The 10306-nt window shown below is 41.4% G+C and overlaps 1 long non-coding RNA gene across 1 annotated transcript; it reads right to left on the reverse strand.

The window, feature by feature from the left end:
* Positions 1–815: 815 nt before the first annotated feature.
* LOC310702181 lies at positions 816–10105 on the reverse strand. The gene is made up of 3 exons (XR_014523330.1): positions 9999–10105; positions 6562–6678; positions 816–1089 (listed from the first exon to the last, which is right to left on the reverse strand). It is a non-coding gene; the product is annotated as an uncharacterized lncRNA (long non-coding RNA).
* Between the last annotated feature and the right edge of the window lie 201 nt (positions 10106–10306).

Below are 10306 nucleotides of genomic sequence, written 5' to 3' on the forward strand. Positions count from 1 at the left end.
GATGCATTTTGCAAAATAATACCTGACTTAATTTTGGTGTGTGACGCCCTGCCACAGTGCCACTACTCCCGTCCAATTAGGTTCCTTCTGAGCCGGCCTTTAGAAATGAAAATGTTGGAAAGGTTTGTAAAAGTCATTTACAAAACCTCAGGAAATAAAGCTTTGCTTTGTTGTGCAAGCTCAAGCAAATATTCCAACCATAAAAGCCAATGTTATTTGCTCTCAGAATGCACAGCAGCTAACTCAAGTTAATTTATTGCCCAATGATGGGTGTAAGCAATGATCTTGTCCTTTCTACAAGAGGTATAAACTGACTTTATTAGATTAATAGAGTCTTGAGGAATTTATATTCACTTTCCCCAACAGCATTTCTGTCACGATGACTGGCCTATGTATCCCTTATCTGAGATCAGCTCCTCTAATGTATAACTGAAGAGCATGCTGCGGAATCTTCTAAGTGGCTTTTCTGTAAATGCGTTATACTTCCAAAGGTAATGATTTCCACACCACTGCAGAATACATTTATAAAACTAATCTGTTGAAGGACTAGAAGCTAGTGAATTGAATACCAAGAAGAGTGGTTAGTCTCCTAGTTATTCCTGTGGCTCGGCGCTATGTATTATTAATGCCAAAGTTGTCATGCCTGTAAAAAAAATTAAAAATGAAATATACTTCCATCTGAACCACTCATTTGAACCAGAAGGCATTTATTTGTTCCACTGATGGTGAATAGCAAGTAGATCTCTGTGATGTTGATCAAGTACAATATGATCTGCATCTGGCATAATCCTAGAGATTCTTTATCTTTGTCTATCTCCAGAGGAAACAACAATACTCTGTATCATAATGTTAATTTATTTTAGCTCGACCGTGACTGCACTGCATACAAAACACCTCATGAAGTAGGCTCCTTCCTCCTCGTATCTGATGAAGGCAGCTCTTGCTTCTTAGGATGAAGTAGTCTCTTGTTTATGAACTTTCATGTGACGATCAGTTTGTTAGTCTCTAAGATGTCACAAGACTGTTACTTTTTAGTGCATGCATAACAAGAGCAACTCCATGATGAGAAACTGCACTTCGTGGACTGCTCTTGAAGACAAGAAAGGACAAATATTACATACTAGCACAAATACACCTATTCTCTCTCTCTCTCTCTCTCTCTCACCTGACAAATGTTGCCTTTCATTTTTGCACCAATGATTTATTTATCTTTTGCTATCATAATGATAAGTGATATCTAATTAGTGTTCCTCCAGTGGCAGAAGACATGTGTCCGTAGAATGAAGAGGGGGTTAATTTTTGGTGAGTCTCCCTCATACCTGCAACTACTACTACTACTACTACTACTACTAATAATAATAATAATAATAATAATAATTTGTTATTTATACCCCGCTCATCTGGCTCGGTTTCCCCAGCCACTCTGGGCGGCTTCCAACAAAAGATTAAAAATACATTAAAACTCAGTCATTTAAAACTTCCCTAAACGGGCTGCCTTCAGATGTCTTCTAAAAGTCAGATAGTTGTTTATTTCTTTGACATCTGATGGGAGGGCGTTCCACAGGGCGGGCGCCACTACCGATAAGGCCCTCTGCCTGGTTCCCTGTAACCTCACTTCTTGCGGTGAGGGAACCGCCAGAAGGCCCTCAGAGCTGGACCTCAGTGTCCGGGCTGAACGATGGGGGTGGAGACACTCCTTCAGGTATACTGGGCTGAGGCCATTTAGGGCTTTAAAGGTCAGCACCAACACTTTGAATTGTGCTCGGAAATGTACTGGGAGCCAATGAAGAGGACTGGTGTTATGCGGTCTCGGCAGCCACTCCCAGTCACTACCCCAAAACTGCAGCAGATGGCTGGGAAACCCTCAGCACATATGGGGAGAGGGATGCAGCAGGAGGATGATTCACCCAAAAATTATCTACCTCCCCAACATGCTGGTGGGTGCCTTCAGTTAGCAGAAGGTCATATGAGCCTTATCCCAAGTTAGACTACTAGTCCATTAAGCTCAATATTGTCAACACTGACTGACAGCAGCTCTCCATTTTTCAGAGATGGGACTTTTCCAGCTCCACCTGGTGAAGCCAGAGGTTGAGCCTAGGACCTTCTATATACAGAGCAGATGAGCAACAGCCCTTCCCAACTGAATACAATACAGTTCCATTTGGTGCTGATTCAATATGATATTGTGGTTAATGTATACTAGATTGTGTATATTCGCTGTAATTTGGGGTGGGGGGAGCAGCTTTGTTTCAAAACTGGAGCGGATGTTCTATCAGGAATGCTTAGTGTTGTGCCAAATTGAATTGAAATGATATTTGTTGCAAGTTTTCATAATTCAGGTAACTTAACAGGTCAGCAACAATCCTTTGAATGGGTGGCTCTTCCTAGCTTTGGGCATCTGGTGTATGCCAGCTCTGTGTGAGAGAAGCTGCATTCAAATGAGAGAATGTACATTTAAAGGTGCTTGCAAACTGAAACATGGCCAAATTCAATAAATCAAAACTTTTCCAAAATGGAAAAAAAAGTATGATAACCCATAACTATCAACACTGGCTTTGTACCTTCCATCCAATATGAAAAACATTAGCAATAGTTTTGTTAAAATTATTTGGCAAATGCTTGCTTGCAGCAGTCAGCATTTCAAATCAGAAAAGGCTCATCAGCCAAAGCTGAGCCAAAAGTTCAGAAACTCAGTGGTGGATGTTGGCGGGGGCAGATTTCATAAAATCACAGCCTGTCACTGCCTTTTATGGCTACTGCCTTTTTCATGGTCCCAGCTGGCAGAGATCATGTTCCTGGGAGTCTCAGCTGCTCTTGGTCACCATCTCACCCAACAGACTTTTTAGGGGGATGCCACATCATCGTGTGGCATTGTCATGAAGTTGGGGGGCATCTTTGTGGAGTGGATTTAGGGGGAGCATTCTAAGAGGAAAGTCACTGAAAACTGCCTCATGGAAAACTGATGGATTCTGATGGACAGGAGTTGGCACCCCCTCATATAACTGACAGCCCCAAAGGAAAATGGTGGTAATGGCATGTAGCTTGTGGTTGACCTTAAGCTCCCCCTTCATATTCACTGGCTCTGGAAACTGTTTGATCAAGGGAAGGGGCATTTGCTTAATGTTCAAGGGAAATGATGCAGTGCAGGAAATGACAAGAGCTTCAGCAAATAAAAGTGAAAAATGCAAAAGTAATATGAGAAATATCAATCATGTACTTTACAGCAGCACTTTACAGCTCTTTCTATTTATATTGCATGAAAACTCACAGGAAACCAAAGCCAGGAAGAAGGAACACAGGAAATGGAGGGAAGCTGCAGAATCCCTACTATGGATTCCGAGACAATACCACATAAAGCAAAGAATCTAATAACTGGAGATATTAAATGTATGTGGATCTATCGATATACATTTCATATTCATCTATGAAAGCTGGTCTCTCTTTTTCCTAAATTAAATATGAAATGAAATAAAAGAAGGCTAGAAGAAAACTTATACAGTATTACCAAAGCAGCAGAAACTTTCATGGCTTAGCATGAATGAGCAAACATGGCAATGATGAATTTTTAACCCTGTCTGGGTGAGGAAAGACTACTATATGGGAAATAAACAGATACAGATAAATTTATTACACAGTGAAACAGTATGGGGCCCCCTGCATTACTTCTGTCTTGCATTAGAAAGTGTGTCTCTAACACGGGGGGGGGGCCTCTATCACACATTGAGCCTGGATTTAAAACCATATTCCTGTGAGTCTTTTTGTTCCCTTAACAAATGTGAACTTTGAAGAACCTTTTGGATTTAGTCCTCACCAGTAATAAGACTGGACACTATTTTTGGTGGCATGTTTTTTTTATAAAAATCCATTGACACACAACAGAGCATTGCAGTACTGAAACAAGAGAGGACCTCATTTAGCATCCCAAGTTGAAGGACATGAGGCAACAATTATGGTAGTATAAGCACTTTGGCATTATTGAACTAGAGGGACCAGGGACCTGTTTCATCATAAAATAGCTTCCTGTGTGTCTCCAGAAAATGGTAAAGTTTCTGGTAGCTGCATGGTTATTTATGCCAACATGCCATCTACCAACCAGTAAACGTTTTTGCAAGTAATCACCAATCTTTCCCCTAGACAAATGCCATTTTCCCTAATCTTAGATGCATGAAGGGTGCCTATAACCAGCCATTAAATTCACCCAAGAAACATTTGAACCAGAGACACTTACTGGTTTGCAACTGAAATCTGATCTACTCATGCAGGAGAATGAAATGAGAGAATCATGAAATGGAAGACTTTAGCAACTCTGGGTGCTGGTGCAGGACACCATTTCTGAATAGTACAGTGGTACCGCAAGTTACAAATGCCTCAGGTTACAAACACTTCAGGTTACAAACTCTGCAAACCTGAAAGAGTTACCTCGAGTTGAGAACTTTGCCCCAGGATGAGAACGGAAATCGTGTGCTGGCGGCGCAGCAGCAGCAAGAGGCCCCATTAGCAAAAGCATGCCTCTAGTTAAGAACAGTTTCAGGTTAAGAACGGACCTCCGGAACGAATAAAGTTTGTAACCCGAGGTACCACTGTATAGCAACAACAAAATCTTACCAATAAACACATTTGTATTTATGAATACAATGTATAACCTGCAGAAATGTATATACATTGTATTTTTTCTTCTTGTGAGCATCTTCTTGCTACAAAAGGCATTACAGTGGTACCTCGGGTTAAGAACTTAATTCGTTCCGCAGATCCGTTCTTAACCTGAAACCATTCTTAATCTGAGGCACACTTTCACTAATGGGGCCTCCTGTTGCTGCTGTGCCACCGGCGCGCGATTTCTGTTCTCATCCTGGTGCAAAGTTCTTAGCCCAAGGTACTACTTCCGGGTTAGTGGAGTTTGTAACCCGAAGTGTTTGTAACCTGAGGTGTTTGTAACCCGAGGTACCACTGTATTCTGGGGAAGAGGGAAGGGGTCCCCCACTATCACCTTCAAACTGAAGGGCCTTGGAAAGAAGCCCTCACCCTTAATCTTCAAAGCCCTGGGACATTCAGGAACAAACTATGAACAGTCCTTAATGTAGTGGTTTATTCTCAGTCCCTCGGGCTTCTAGTCCAGCTATTCAGCACTAGCTTTCTAATTCAATGATTTTTTTTTTCTATAGTAGAATATTACAAATAGTAAATCCACCCATCCTGCTACAGTGGTACATCTAACATGCTACCTCGGGATTCACTACCTCAAGGGTAGCCAATCTGGTGTCATACAGCTGCTGATGGACTATAATTCCCATCACCTCTGACCATCGGGGTGGGGCTGATGGGAACTGGCTACCCCTGCACAACCTCATTCCCAATTCATTCTGCTGTGAGTTTCGGCTATGTCCTGGTCGATTGGTCACTATGCCATGCGTGTGTTCCCCTTTTACAGACCCATTACTCTCATACTAGGTCAAAGTTTGAAGCATACAAGCCAGCTCTACTGTGGTTGGAAGACATGCTAATTGAACATTTCCTGCATCAGTACCAGTTGTTTCAGACTGGCACTGGAATACAGAGAGTTTTGTTTCTTTCTTTCCTACAGCTCTAAGCTGCTTAGTTCTTTCTCATGTTGGAATTGTATCCTCTCTGGAGAAATTGAGTAATCTCTCTTTTTGTTGTTGTTCTACAGTGCAAATCCTATTTGTGGGTTGACTGTTGTTGATGTTTTTATTCTGCCCACCACCCTTTTTTTCATTCACCAGACCTAACATTTGAGGTTACAAACCCTGAGACATTTGGCTTCTGATCAGTGAATACCGGCTTCCTTTTTAAAGAGCTCTGCATCAATTGTTCTTTCTCTAGCTATTCCCCAAGAAGCTAGATCTATTGGGTGTTTATTTTATCCTTGGTAATTCACTTTCTTTCCTTGTGATTAGGAGATGAATGGATTTTTTTCCCAACCTGTTAAGGAAATCCATAAAGAACAATCTGACTTCTGTTGGGAAATGGCCAAAGTGACATTTTGTGAGTGATTAAGGGAAGACAGAATGTTATTCGGTTGCCAACATGGAGAAAGCCAATTCTAACAAAGCCTAAAAGAGCTAGAAGGGAAATTGTAATGAATGAGTTGGTTCTCTGTGAAGCATATTAGTGTCAGAATATCTTGCATTCTTTTAAATATTGACAAGACAGCACACCATTTGCTGTTTTATATTACAGTGTAGTGTTCAGAAAGAAAGAGGCACAAAAACCCAAGGGATGACTAATTTTATATATGAAATGGAAGCAAACTATGAAAACCATTTCTGCCCCGAGAGAAGAGATTAGAAACAATGTCATGTGAAACTAATACTTTCATTGGGATTTCATGAAGTACAAACCATCTGTCTTCCTCAATTTGTTTTCTTTATTTCAGATGGTAACCTATACCAACCCAAGGGCTTGGCGCATTAAGAATTCAGCACGATGGGGTGGGGTAAATCAACAAGACACAATGCCCCAATTAAGAAACAAAATGCCAACTTTAGAAATGGACTTTTAACCCCAACCATTAAAAGTCAACAAAATGTATGATGGCCGTACTTTGTGAGTATTCTCCAGGTGGCCTGCATGATACATCTCTCTAATTACTTTTCTGATGGCTGTGAAGCTTTGCTGTGTAAGTTAAGTCTCTCTTTGTGTTAGAAATCAGATGTTTGCCTGGAATTAGAAAGATTTCTCTTTTTTCAAAAAGAAGAGCTATATTTGATAAAAATGATGGTCGCTGCTATTGGAATTCACGATTTTCATTTTGTTTTCATCATATGACAGTGGAGATTCAGATTAGGATACACTGCTTGATTTAGATCAGGAGAGATTCTAAGACAGAAAATAGATCAGAATTATAGTGTTGGAATGAAGCTCTTCCTTGAGTTGAACCCAGTGCAGGATGATAACAGAATTCTTTAGCTCAGACTTCCCAAACTGGTGGCCTCCAAGTGTTTTGGACTAACATTCCCATCAGCCTCACTCAACAGGGTCATTATCTCATTGCATTTCATAAGAACATAAGAGCATAAGAAGAGACTACTGAATCAGGCCAATGTCCCATCTAGACCAACATGCTGTACTCACAGTGGGCAGCCAATGCCTGCGAGAAGCCTGCAAGCAGAACCTGAGTGCAGCAGCACTCTCCTGGCTTGCAACTCCTATTCAGAGGCAAACTGCCTCCAACAGTGGAGGTAGGACAGAGCCATCATGGCTAGTAGCCACTGATAGCCATGTTCTCATTTATTGTACACCACTTAGAGGTGCTTTTAACACACAAACAAACAAACAAACAAACAAACAAACAAACAAACACCTTTATGTACATCATAAAAAATATATAACTTCCTTTTTTTAAAAAAATGCTTTTTCTTGGTTTTCAAAAACATAACAAATAAAACTTACACTTTTACGTTCAGCATTTTGTTTCTTCTTATGCCTTCTCCTGCAGTGTGCAATGGGCATGTAAAGGATTTGATTATCTTTTCGGAACACTGGCCCCAATCTTTATAGGGCTTTGTGCATCTTGAACTTGGCCCAGTAGCTAATTAGCAGCCACTGCAATTGGTGCAATGTGGTGTAGTGGTTTAAGAGCGGAAGACTCGTAATCTGGTGAACCGGGTTTGCGTCCCCGCTCCTCCACATGCAGCTGCTGGGTGACCTTGGGCCAGTCACACTTCTCTGAAGTCTCTCAGCCCCACTCACCTCACAGAGTGTTTGTTGTTGGGGAGGAAGGGAAAGGAGAATGTTAGCCGCTTTGAGACTCCTTTGGGTAGTGATAAAGCGGGATATCAAATCCAAACTCTTCTTCTTATTTACTCTGCGCAATTTCGCGCCCAGACTTCCTTCCTTCCCTGCTTTGGTTTTCCCATTTTACATCCTCTCTTACAGATTCTTATTTACACCTATCCACATCACAAGTTTTATGTTAGCCCTACTACAGGTTTTAAACTTCTACAATTATTTCGTATATACACAACAAATTTACTCCACTTTTTGGTCTCAAATTTTATAAGTCATTTTCGCCAATTCTGCATACTCAAATAATTTCGTCTGCCACTCCATTAAAGTTGGAATCTCCTGGGTTTTCCATTTTTGGGCCACAAGAATCCTAGCAGCAGTCGTTGCATGCAGAAATAACTTGCAATCTTCTTTTCTCACTTCCTCTCCTATTATCCCTAGTAAAAAAAAGCCTCTGGGTTCTTTGGGAAGGTGTATTTAAAGAGTTTTTTTCATTTCGTTATATATCATGTCCCCAAACTTTTTCATTTCAATATAACTTCCAGAGGACACCAGGTTGTGAAGGGCTGCTACAAATCAAAACTGTTTCTGAATGGTTGTGTGGGGAAGAAGCTAAGTCCTTTCCCACTTATTTGAGCACATAGAACTCTGGCTATGCAGCAAAGCCTGTAAGAGGGGGTGGGGGAGCAGAGACCTGGCAAATCTCTCCCTGCCACAGAGCTGTTAAAAAGACCTGTTAAAATTCCCTGTCGTTCAGGAGTTACAAACCCCACTATCTGTCACATTTAATGGAAAGCTTCCCTGAGGGTGGTTCCTCTCCAGGAAGGCAATTACAGTTACGAAATCCAGATACATAAAAGCCTCTTTATGGGAGACAACCAGAGATGGGAGAGCTGCAAATGTTTGGGCCTGTGGTGAGTGGATCTCATCCTACCCCTAATTGACAAGCTACACATCAGATCCCCTTTCTGGTACAGAGGTTCTGATCTTCCACTGTATGTATCTAAGGTGCCTTCCTTTAATTCTTGTAGCTGCACAATGTATGAAATGAAAGAGAAGGTACAACAGTAGAACATAGACCTGTGGACTATAAGAAAATACAATATTCAGAAAGTTGAAGCGGAAGGCACTGTGAGTGAGTAGCTTCTGTGTTCGAGAAATTGGCCAGTTGCCTACCCTAATGGAGTTTTACTCCCCCTGAAGGAGCAAGTTTGCGGTTTGCAAGTGCCGGATCCAGCTCTGTCATTGGAGGCCCAGGTAGCCTCAGTGGCTAGAAGTACCTTTTACCAACTGTGATTGGTTTGACAGCTATGGCCATTCCTGGACCTGGAAAGCCTTGCCACAGTAGCTTGTGCACTGATTACTTCAAGACTGGATTACCGCTTCCCTCACACTCGATCTGGAAGCTGCAGTTAGTGCATAATGCTGCAGTACAATTGCTGACAGGAGTGAGGCCTTGTTGGCATTTAAGACCTGTTGCTGATCTGCTATCAGGCCAGATTCTAAGTGTTGCTATTAGTACAGTGGTACCTCGGGTTACATACGCTTCAGGTTACATACGCTTCAGGTTACAGACTCCGCTAACCCAGAAATAATACCTCAGGTTAAGAACTTTGCTTCAGGATGAGAACAGAAATCGTGCTCCGGTGGCAGCAGGAGGCCCCATTAGCTAAAGCGGTGCTTCAGGTTAAGAACAGTTTCAGGTTAAGTACGGACCTCTGGAACGAATTAAGTACTTAACCCGAGGTACCACTGTATACAACTTGGAACTACATTTTGCCCCATGTGTGCCCACTCATCTGCTTCGATTGGCAGAATTGGCACTTCTATAGGTGCCACATAATACCTGTTCGGCATTTGTAAGAACTTGATTACTTAGTGTGGCACAGTGCCTAAACTTTGGAACTCCCTGCCTATGGAGATCAAGCAGGTACCTTCACTGTACTCTTTGTGGTGCCTGCTAAAAACATTGTTGTTTAAACAAGCCCACCCAGGTGCTTAGAAAGGGTCTCTACAGCCACAGAAGGTGCTGCATCACCCCAACAATTTGAGTTTGACTTCACCTCAAAAGCACATTCCATTATTGTCTCCTGAGACAGGCAGTTGGCAACAACTATTTTAACTTTTATATGTTTTGTAGTTGTGAATTTTCCTCTTTTATCTTATTTATAATAATAATTTTATTATTTATACCCTGCCCATCTAACTGGGTTGCCCCAGCTTCCAACATACATAAAAACATAACTTTTTACCTGTTTAATCTTTTGTAAACCCCTTGGAGGTTTCATTTACAATGAAGTGGTTATTTTATGAAATAAATAAATAACCGGGAGGTTCACATTACTGAAGTACTATTTAGGTCGTTCCTTTGTAAGAGGAATGACGAGGTATCCAATGAGAAATTCGATATCTGAAATTAATGATAGCAGAATAACTCTATAAAGCTGAGGCTTTAAATAACAACATCAAAGTCATATCATTAGGCCTTCCCATTTCAACTAAGCCTTTTCAGTCGGGTACCTTGGGATAAACGGTATTTGCCGCATGAACCAGCGCTTGG

This window comes from Podarcis liolepis (genome assembly GCF_965112155.1).
Source record: "Podarcis liolepis genome assembly, chromosome: 2".
In the NCBI taxonomy this organism is placed as follows: Eukaryota; Metazoa; Chordata; class Lepidosauria; order Squamata; family Lacertidae; genus Podarcis; species Podarcis liolepis.